At 36.8% G+C, this 11341-nt stretch overlaps 1 non-coding gene across 1 annotated transcript; it reads right to left on the bottom strand.

Moving 5' to 3' along the window:
• Positions 1-10652: 10652 nt before the first annotated feature.
• Positions 10653-10797, bottom strand: LOC123836225 (U4 spliceosomal RNA). The gene has a single exon (XR_006788911.2). It is a non-coding gene; the product is annotated as a U4 spliceosomal RNA (small nuclear RNA).
• Positions 10798-11341: the final 544 nt, after the last annotated feature.

The raw sequence follows: 11341 nt of genomic DNA, 5'->3' as shown, positions 1-11341 counted from the left end.
TGTCTGCCTTCGGCTCAGGTCATGATCCCAGCATCCTGGGATCGAGTCCTGCATCGGGCTCCCTGCTCCTTGGGAGCCTGCTTCTCCCTCTGCCTCTCTCTCTCTCTCTCTGTCTCTCATGAATAAATAAATAAAATCTGAAAAAATAATAATAATAATTTGTGTCTTTCTTTTTCCCTTGGCCCATCTCAATGAAGTTTTTTTTCCATTCTTTTATTATGTTATGTTAATCACCATACATTACATCATTAGATTTTGATGTAGTGTTCCATGATTCATTATTTGCATATAACACACAGTGCTCCATGCAGAACATGCCCTCTTTAATACTCATCACCAGGCTAACCCATCCTCATATGACCCCTCCCCTCTAGAACCCTCAGTTTGTTTCTCAGAGTCCATCGTCTCTCATGGTTCATCTCCCCCTCCAATTTCCCACCCTTTATTCTTCCCCTCTTGCTATCTTCTTCTTCTTTTTTTTTTAACATATAATGTATTATTTGTTTCAGAGGTACAGATCTGTGATTCAACAGTCTTGCACAGTTCACAGGGCTCACCATAGCACATACGCTCCCCAATGTCTATCACCCAGCCACCCCATCCCTCCCACCCCCCACCACTCCAGCAACCCTCAGTTTGTTTCCTGAGATTAAGAATTCCTCATAACAGTGAGGCCATATGATACATGTCTTTCTCTGATTGACTTATTTGGCTCAGCATAACACTCTCCAGTTCCAACCATGTCGTTGCAAATGGCAAGATTTCATTCCTTTTGATGGCTGCATAATATTCCATTGTATATATATACCACCTCTTCTTTATCCATTCATCTGTAGATGGACATCTTGGCTCTTTCCACAGTTTGCCTATTGTGGACATTGCTGCTATAAACATTGGGGTGAACGTACCCCTTCGGATCCCTACATTTGTATCTTTGGGGTAAATACCCAGTAGTGCAATTGCTGGATTTTATGGTAGCTCTATTTTCAACTTTTTGAGGAACCTCCATACTGTTTTCCAGAGTGGCTGCACCAGCTTGTATTTCCACCAACAGTGGAGGAGGGTTCCCCTTTCTCCGCATCCCCTCCAACACCTGTCATTTTCTGACTTGTTAATTTTAGCCATTCTGACTGGTGTGAGGTGGTATCTCATGGAGGTTTTGATTTGGATTTCCCTGATGCTGAGTGATATTGAGCACTTTTTCATGTGTCTATTGGCCATTGGATGTCTTCTTTGGAAAAATGTCTGTTCATGTCTTCTGCCCATTTCTTGATTGGATTCTTTGTTCTTTGGGTGTTGAGTTTGATGAGTTCTTTATAGATTTTGGATACTAGCCCTTTAACTGATATGTCATTTGCAAATATCTTCTCCCATTCTGTCAGTTGTCTTTTGGTTTTGTTGACTGTTTCCTTCGCTTTGCAAAAGATTTTTATCTTGATGAAGTCCCAATAGTTCATTTTTGCCCTTGCTTCCCTTGCCTTTGGCGATGTTTCTAGGAAGAAGTTGCTGTGGCTGAGGTCGAAGAGGTTGCTGCCTGTGTTCTCCTTTAGGATTTTGATGGACTCCTGTCTCACATTGAGGTCTTTCAACCATTTGGAGTCTATTTTTGTGTGTGGTGTAAGGAAATGGTCCAGTTTCATTCTTCTGCATGTGGCTGTCCAAGTTTCCCAACACCATTTGTTGAAGAGACTGTGTTTTTGCCATTGGACATTCCTTCCTGCCTTGAGGAGGATTAGTTGACCATAGAGTTGAGGGTCCATTTCTGGGCTCTCTATTCTGTTCCATTGATCAATGTGTCTGTTTTTGTGCCAATACCATACTGTCTTGATGATGACAGCTTTGTAATAGAGCTTGAAGTCTGGAATTGTGATGCTGCCAGCTTTGCTTTTCATTTTCTACATTCCTCTGGCTATTTGGGGTCTTTTCTGGTTCAATACAAATTTTAGGATTTTTTGTTCCATTTCTTTGAAAAAAGTGGATGGTATTTTGATGGGGATTGCATTGAATGTAGCATTGACATCTTCACAATATTTGTTCTTCCAATCCATGAGCATGGAATGTTTTTCCATTTCTTTGTGTCTTCCTCAATTTCTTTCATGAGTGCTCTATAGTTTTCTGAATACAGATTCTTTGCCTCTTTGGTTAGATTTATTCCTAGGTGTCTTATGGTTCTGGGTGCAATTGTAAATAAGATCAACTCCTTAATTTATCTTTCTTCTGTCTTGTTGATGTATAGGAATGCCACTGATTTCTGTGCATTGATTTTATATCCTGACACTTTACTGAATTCCTGTATGAGTTCTAGCAGTTTGGGGGTGGAGTCTTTTGGCTTTGCCACATAAAGTATCATATCATCTGCAAAGAGTGAGAATTTGACTTCTTCTTTGCTGATTTGGATGCCTTTGATTTCTTTTTGTTATCTGATTGCTGTGGCTAGGACTTCTAGTACTATGGTGAATAGCAGTGGTGATATGGACATCCCTGCTGTGTTCCTGACCTTAGGGGGAAAGCTCTCAGTTTTTCCCCATTGAGAATGATATTCGCTGTAGGTTTTTCATAGATGGCTTTTATGATATTGAGGTATGTACCCTCTATCCCTATACTCTGAAGAGTTTTTATCAAGAAAGAATGATGTACTTTGTCAAATGCTTTTTCTGCATCTATTGAGAGGATCATATGGTTCTTGTTCTTTCTTTATTAAGGTATTGTATCACATTGATTTGCAGATGTTGAACCAACCTTGCAGCCCAGGAACAAATCCCACTTGGTCATGGTGAATAATCCTTTTAATGTACTGTTGGATCCTATTCGCAAGTATTTTGGTGAGAATTTTTGCATCCATGTTCATCAAGGATATCTGTAATTCTCCTTTTTGATGGGGTTTTTGTCTGGTTTGGGGATCAAGGTAATGGTGGCCTCATAGAATGAGTTTGGAATTTTTCTTTCCATTTCTATTTTTTGGAACAGTTTAAGAAGAATAGGTATTAATTCTTCCTGAAATGTTTGGTAGAATTCCCCTGGGAAGCCATCTGGCCTTGGGCTCTTGTTTGTTGGGAGATTTTTGATGACTGCTTCAATTTCCTTAGTGGTTGTACGTCTGTTCAGGTTTTCTATTTCTTCCTGGTTCAGTTTTGGTAGTTGATACATCTCTAGGAAAGCATCCATTTCTTCCAGATTATGTAATTTGCTGGCATAAAGTTGCTCTTAATATGTTCTAATAATTGTTTGTATATCTTTGGTATTAGTTGTGATCTCTCCTCTTTCATTCATGATTTTGTTGATTTGGGTCCTTTCTCTTTTCTTTTTGATAAGTCTGGACAGGGGTTTATCAATGTTGTTCATTCTTTCAAAGAACCAGCTCCTAGTTTCGTTGATCTGTTCTACTGTTCTTTTGGTTTTTATTTCATTGATTTCTGCTCTGATCTTTATTATTTCTCTTCTCCTGCTTGGTTTAGGCTTTATTTGCTGTCCTTTCTCCAGCTCCTTTAGGTGTAGGGTTAGGTTGTGTATTTGAGAGCTTCCTTGTTTCTTGAGAAAGGCTTGTATTGTTATATACTTTCCTCTTAGGACTGCCTTTGCTGCATCCCAAAGATTTTGAACAGTTGTATTTTCATTCTCATTGGTTTCCATGAATTTTTTTAATTCTTCTTCAGTTTCCTGGTTGACCCATTCATTCTTTAGTAGGATGCTCTTTAGCCTCCATGTAATTTGAGTTCTTTCTGACTTTCCTCTTGTGATTGAGTTCTAGTTTCAAAGCATTGTGGTCTGAAAATAGGCAGGGAATGATCCCAATCTTTTGGTACCGTTTGAGACCTGATTTGTGACCTAGGATGTGATCTATTCTGGAGAATGTTCCATGGACACTAGAGAAGAATGTGTGTTCTGTTGCTTTGGGAGGAATGTTCTGAATATATCTGTGAAGTCCATTTGCTCCAGTGTGTCATTTAAAGTTTTTATTTCCTCGTTGATCTTTTGCTTAGATGATCTGTCCATTTCAATGAGGGGGATGTTAAACTCCCCCACTGTTACTGTATGGTTGTTGATGTGTTTCTTTGCTTTTGTTATTAATTGCCTTATATAATTGGCTGCTCCCATGTTAGGGGCATAGATATTTACAATTGTTAGATCTTCTTGTTGGATAGACCCTTTAAGTAGGATATAGTGTCCTTCCTCATCTCTTATTACAGTCTTTGGTTTAAAATCTAATTTGTCTCATAGAAGGATTGCCACCCCAGCTTTCTTTTGGTGTCCATTAGCATGGAAAATGGTTTTCCAACCCCTCACTTTCAATCTGGGGCTGACTTTGGGTCTAAAATGAGTCTCATGTAGACAGTATATCAATGATGGGTCTTGTTTTTTGATCCAATCTGATAGCCTGTGTCTTTTGATTGGGGCATTTAGCCTATTTACATTCAGGGTAACTATTGAAAGATATGAATTTAGTGCCATTGTTTTGCCTGTAAGGTGACTGTTACTGTATATTGTCTGTGTTCCTTTCTGGTCTATGTTGCTTTTAGGCTCTTTCTTTGCTTAGAGGACCCCTTTCAGTATTTCTTGTAGGGCTGGTTTTATGTTTGTTGATTCCTTTAGTTTTTGTGTGTCCTGGAAGCTTTTTATTTCTCCTTCTATTTTCTATGACAGCCTAGCTGGATACAGTATTCTTGGCTGTATATTTTTCTCATTTAGTGATCTGAATACATCATGCCAGTCCTTTCTGGCCTGCCAGGTCTCTGTGGATAGGTCTGTTGCCAATCTAATATTTCTACCATTTTAGGTTACATATCTCTTCTCCCGAGCTGCTTTTATGATTTTCTCTTTGTCTGTGAGACTCGTAAGTTTTACTATTAGATGTCGGGGTGTTGACCTATTTTATTGATTTTGAGAGGGGTTCTCTGTGCTTCCTGGATTTTGATGCCTGTTTCCTCTAAATTAGGGAAGTTCTCAGCTATAATTGATCCAGTATACCATCTGCCCCTCTCTCTCTCTCTTCTTCTTCTGGTATCCCAATTATTCTAATGTTGTTTTGTCTTATGGTATCACTTATCTCTCGAATTCTGCCCTCGTGATCTAGTAGTTGTTTCTCTCTAATTTTCTCAGCTTCTTTATTTTCCATCATTTATTCTTCTATATCACTAATTCTCTCTTCTGTCTCATTTGTCCTAGCAGTTAGAGCCTCCATTTTTGATTGCACCTCATTAATAGCCTTTTTGATTTCAACTTGGTTAGATTTTAGTTCTTTTACTTCTCCAGAAAGAGTTTCTCTAATAACTTCCATGCTTTTTTCAAGCCCAGCTAGTATCTTTAAAATCATCATTCTGAACTCTAGTTCTGACATTGTACTAATGTCCATATTGATTAGGTCCCTGGCAGTTGGTTCTGCCTCTTGTTCTTTTTTGAGGTGATTTTTCCATCTTTTCATTTTGACCAGAGGAGAATAGATGAATGAGAGAACAAAATGCTAACAGGTAACAACGTCCCCAGAATATATACACTAAACAAATCAGAAAAGACCTGAAACTGGGGGAAAATACAGGGAAAGAAAGAAAAAAGAAAAAGAAAAAGATAAAAACAATCAAAAACAAAACAAAACAAAAACAGAATATGATCAAATATGATCTGGCTAGTGCATAGATCAGTTCCACACACTAGATTTGGGGCATATTTTGGTCTATTAGAAGAAAGTGCCTCCCAAAATTTTAAAGAAAGAAAAACCTATATATGTACAAAAATAAAGGCTAATATGATGAAAGGATGGAATATGACTGTAAAGATGAAAATTATAAAAGATTTTATAGAAGGAATTGATCAGATAGGAAGTTGGTTGAAAAAAGAAAGAAGAGGATTTTAAAAAAAGGGAGAGAATGTGATCAGGCAGGAGACTAGAACAAAGCCATACAATAGAGATTTAGGGTATATTTTGATCTGTTAGAATAAAGTGTATCTCAAAATTTTGAAAGAGTACAACATATATATATATATATATATATATACCAAAAATAAGGGTAAATACTATGAAGGGATAGAATATGACTCTAAAAATGAAAAATAAAAATGTTTTTTAAAAAAGCGGTTGATAAGATGTTGGTTGAAAAAGGGAAAAAGAAAAATTCAAAGAAAAAAAAAGACACTTAAAAAAAATTAACTTTGAAAGATTAAAGAATCATGGTAAAAGAAGCCTTGAATTCTATGTGCAGTATTCCCCTAGCTCTGGAGTTCTGCCATTCTCATTGATCGGTAAACTTGGTCTTGGCTGGCTGTTCTTGCTGATCTTCTGGGGGTGGGGGGGGCTGTTGCCATGGTTCCCAAATGTCTTTGCCAGAGGTGGAATTGCCCCACCCTTGCCAGTCTGGGCTAAGTAATCTGCTCGGGTTTGCTCTTGGGAGCTTTTGTTCCCTGCAAGCTTTCCCTACAGTTTTGGAGGATGATAGTGAAAATGGCAGCCCCCAATCTCCACCCCAGAGGAGCCGAGAACTTGGGTCCCCACTCCTCAGTGAGCCCCCAGAGAAAAGCAGTCAATCACTCCCGTCTCCCTGGTCTCTGGCTGCACTCCGTGCTCACCCAGCCTGTGACCGAGCATTTCTATCTCTGGCACCCGACCCGGTCTGGAGTCTCCAAACCCAGCAGATCCCTGTGGTGCACTCCTGCGCCACTCTTCCCAGGGGAGGAAGGTGAGTCTCCCTGGATCTGCCGCTTGTTGGGTCTCTGCTGGAGGAGCAGTGGCCTGACTGTGCCGCGGATCCCGGTTTATGGCAACCCTGAGCTGAGAGCCCGCACCTTGGCTCAGTCTCTGCAGCAGGCTTCCCTGCTCTGATACCTGGGAGCTCTGCTGCACTCAGGCACCCCCAGTCTTTCTGTGAACCCAAGGGTCCTGAGACCACACTGTCCCACGAGGGTTCCACCCCCCGCTTAGCCACTGGAGCGACATCCCTCAGTGGAGCCAACTTCTAAAAGTTCCAATTTTGTGCTCCGTGGTTCTATCATTTGCCAGAAGTGGCCGATGGAGGCCCCCTCCCCCACTGTCTATCTTCCCGAATATTGGCTGGGATTCACTTCTCTGCACGTCCTACCTTCCAGAAAGTGGTCGCTTTTCTGTTCAGAGAGTTGCTGCTATTCTTTTCTTCGATCTCCTGTTGAGTTTGTAGGTGTTCAGAATGGTTTGATTCCTATCCAGCTGAATTCCTGGGACCAGATGAAATCTAGGTCTCCTACTCCTCTGCCGTCTTGCTCCGCACCCCCAATAAAGTTATATCAACTTTTTTGATTTTTACAAAGGATCAGCTTTCAGTTTCATTGATTTTCTCTATTGATTTTTTCTTTTCTCTATTTCACTAATTTCTGTGCTAATATTTGTTATTTATTTCATTCTACTTTAAGTTTAATTTTTTTCTTTTACTGTCTTCTTAAGGTAGGAAGTTATTGATTTGAAGTTATCTTTTCTAATATAGGCGTTTAAAGTTAAAAATTTCCCTCTAAGTATACTTTTAGCTATATTACAAAACGTTTTATATATGTGAGGTTTTGTTTTCACTCAGTTCAAAATGTTTCCTAATTTTTCTTGTGAATTCTTCTTTGAGACATAGGTTACTCAGTAATGTATGATTTATTTTTCAAAGTTCGGAATTTCCCTAATTTTTTTCTCTTGTTGATTTCTAATTTAACTTCTTTGTGTTTGAGAACATATTTCTTTTCATTCCTTTTAAAATTATTGATTTTTCTGTTATGACCCAGCATATGATTTGTCATGGATAATTTTTCCATTTGCTCTTGAAAGGAAGGTATATTCTGTTGTTGGATGCATTTTTTCATAAATTTCAGTTACATATTGATCTTTTTTGGAGGGGGGAATGGCAATCATTTTTATTTTTCCTCATTTTTAAACATAATTTTGCTAGTTGGGGTTCCTGGGTGGCTTAGTCCATTGAGCATCTGCCTTTGGCTCAGGTCATGATCCCAGGGCCCTGGGATTGAGCCCTGTCTTCTCCCTCTCCTCCCCACTGGCCATCTCTTTCCTATCTCTGTTGTTATCTCTGTCTCTCTCTCTCAAATAAATAAATAAAAATCTTCTAAAAACCCCATAATTTTGCTAGTTTTGGAATTATTGGTTAACATCTTTATTTTCTTCAGATATTTGAATATGTCATCTCACTGCTTTCTGGCTTCTGTCAATTCTGATTAAAGTCAGCTGTTAATTTTATTATAATTCTCTTTCATGTACTGGGTAGCTTTTAATCTCATTGTTTTGAAATTCCCCTTTTGATTTTGGTTTTCAATAGTCTAACTCCTGTGATGTGTCTACATGTAAATCTCTTTGTGGATATCTTTTGTGGAGTTTGATTATCTTAGTGGGTATATAGATGAATGTTTTTCATCAAATTTGACATGTTTTTAGCTATTATTTCTTCAAAAAGTGTTTTGCCTCTTTCTTTCTCTACTTCCATGTGAGAGCATAGAACACTAAGCAACTAATTTGGCCAGGGACAATCAAAGCAGGTTTTATTTAGATGGAGACTATATTAGGTATTAAGCCAAACTAAAATATACTGGATACTTGAAGACACTTAGTCATGAAAAGTGTTAAACTTTCTATTAAAAAATTTAATAATAAAAAAAATTAAAAAAAAGAAATCTGATAATTTGTTTAGAAAGGCAAATAAATTACATTTATATTGCAGATAAAAATCCAAGGAAAAGAACACACTGAATTAAAGTGCATGAGATCAATAGAAGAAATCTTCTTTAATGAGGCAGACTTTTAATAGGAATGCCATTAGAATGCTTATATTAAAAATATCCACTCAATTTATGACATTTTGTGATTTTTAAACTTGTTAAATATATGTATTCAGGCTCATAATAAGCTTAATGGGTATAGAATATTTAAAATATTAACTCTGGGGGTGTCTGTGTGGCTCAGTTGGTTAAGCATTGAACTCTTGATTTCGGCTCAGGGTCTTGAGGTTGAGTGCCTTGTAGGATGCATGATCAGTGGGGAGTCTTCTTGAGATTCTTTCTCTCCAGCTCCCTCTGTCCCTCCCTCTATGCATGCTTTCTTTCTCTGTCTCTGTCTATAATAAAATAAATAAATAAATCTTAAAAAAAAAATACCTCTGACAATAGATGTATAATCCAAATACCACTTGAAGAATTTCCAACTATGCTTTCCTATTGTAGATTAGAATATATCATAATCTAAACATTGACTTGTATAGTCATTATCTATCTATATTAACATTTTATATAAAAAGAGTTTTCAGGTTCATAACATACAGACACATTAGGACCTAAGAGGAGAATTAAAATGTTTCCAGGGCCTATTGAAAATAAGGGGTAAATCATTTTTATACACATTAGAGGTACTTATGTATAATTATTTAAAATAATTAGATTCTTAAATTTAATGTATCAGAAGCTTCTTGATTTTCAGTTAGCCTGAAATGTAATTTCACACTTGGTTATTTGAGAATGAGGGTTTTTTTTTTTTTTCTTTTTATGCCATAGAACAGAGATAATAAACCTTCCCATTCTCTCCTAATTTAAATGCCACACTCACCTATATAATATTTTTCAGAGAATAGAAAATCTATCAAAAGGAAGATGTTGGCTAAAGAACTAGAAATTCATTTTTCAATGGATCCACTATCAAACATAGCTTTCAACTTTAAGTCAAGTTTTATGAATCATTATGCCCCATTTAACATCCTCCCATGCTTTCAAAAACTAAAATAATAATTCCATGACCATGATTATTCCAAGGCTGACTTGTGTTTTGAATCCACATAATGTTATAAAATATTAATGTTTCAAAAATAGAATAACAAAATATTGAAGTTAGTACTACCTGTTCCAGTTTTCAGTATAATATCCCTCATAGTACATTTTCCCTATTTTTGCAATAAATGGTCGTTTTATTAATATTAATACATGTATAATTAGTAACAGTTTTAATAATTAAGTATGCCAGGAATATAACACATTTTTTTAAGGTGTATATATGTTAATTTCAAAAATTAAATAAAAAGTCTTATTGATGTTAATGATTGTTGTATAGTCAACTGTAGATTTTCAGAATGATGAAATTGGACTCATCCTTGATGGAATAAATTCATCAAGCCTATTGTGATTAATGTCTGTCTGAAGAAAATAGTGCTGATTATAAATCAAGTTACATCTTAATGAAATAAAGAGGAAGAGAGACAGCCTCAGGTGTACAATTTGAGCTAAATGACATTCTAGTTGGCTAAACAGGAATAAAAGATAGCTTCAAACATTCCATAGAAAAATTGTTCAGATATGGATCGAAAACCATCACAACAATACTTGATCCAGAGGCAAGTGGATGCTTTGAGCATAAATACCCATCAGTTCCACTAGGCAGGTTAATTTGTTTAGATGTTTATAGATGTCAAAAATGTGTTCTTAATTCCAGGTCTTTCACAATGTATCTTCAAGAGAAAGTCAAAGAAGATATTTAGGAGGTATTTTCAGATCCACAATTTGCCGTAAAAGCTCTAGTACTTTGGAAGTGTTCTACAGTCAATGGCATTGAAAACTGCATGTCGTAGAAATCACATGTCTTCAGTTAAATTAATAGCCTCATCATGAAAATTCTGCTACATAATTAATGGCCAAGATGTGTAAGAGTTTGATGAGGCCAAATTACTTGTTATCAACAATACATAAGTCATGATATGTAGTATTATTAAAATCAAATCACTTTATGGATCTTCTCTTTTCAATTAGCAATAATCGCGCCTCGGATAAACCTCATTGGCTACGATACTGCCACTGCGCAAAGCTTGGATCTTCTCTTTTAAAAATACAGTTAGCTTAGTGATAGAAGCATACTAGTATCACTGCTAAACAATTTCTTCTTTTTTTTAAGAAAATATTTTATTTATTTATTTGAGAGAGAGTGAAAGTGAGAGCACAAGAGGGTGAAGGGCAGAGGGAGAAGCAGACTCCCTGCTGAGCAGGAAGCCTGATGCAGGACTCAATCCTGGGACTGTAGGATCATGACCCTAGCTGAAGGCAGATACTTAACCGACTGAGCCACCCAGGCACCCCTAAACAATTTCTGATGGCAGATATCCATACTTATCAATTTCCCTATTACTACATGAATACATATCCTAACATATGATGGGATTGATATTTAGATAATTCATGAGTAAGTGTATTGATTAAGAAACTTAAATTCTTTTGGTAAATTATAAATTAGAAATTCTTCAACATTGATAAGACAAAGCTATTACTAGAGATTCATAGGAATTTAATTCATAGTATGTCATTCATTCACTCATTCAATAACAATTTATTTAATATCTGCCATGGGCCAATTTTG

The sequence above is a fragment of the Mirounga angustirostris genome, unplaced genomic scaffold, assembly GCF_029215605.1.
Source record: "Mirounga angustirostris isolate CCGP_5_RB_7025 unplaced genomic scaffold, mMirAng1.0.hap1 SCAF_12, whole genome shotgun sequence".
Classification (NCBI taxonomy): Eukaryota; Metazoa; Chordata; class Mammalia; order Carnivora; family Phocidae; genus Mirounga; species Mirounga angustirostris.
This window is presented reverse-complemented; position numbering and strand designations above follow the sequence as displayed.